We start from the raw sequence: 209 nt of genomic DNA on the forward strand, positions 1-209 counted from the left end.
ATTTGTTGCCCTGTCGGGCGGCAAGGAAACGCGATCGCACGCGATATGCCTGATTAGGCGGTGAGAACACTTGTGAGAGCTGCAATTTCAGCTCCGCCCAGGAGGTAAACGCAGCTTAAGACCGAAGTGCCGCGCGTCAGTGCCCATTCTTGCGCTCGACCACCGAGCTTTGAGATGGCTAGCGCCACGCGCTGTTGCTCGGTCTGGAG

The sequence above is a fragment of the Plasmopara halstedii genome, assembly GCF_900000015.1.
Source record: "Plasmopara halstedii genome assembly, contig: Scaffold_2386, whole genome shotgun sequence".
Taxonomy (NCBI): domain Eukaryota; phylum Oomycota; class Peronosporomycetes; order Peronosporales; family Peronosporaceae; genus Plasmopara; species Plasmopara halstedii.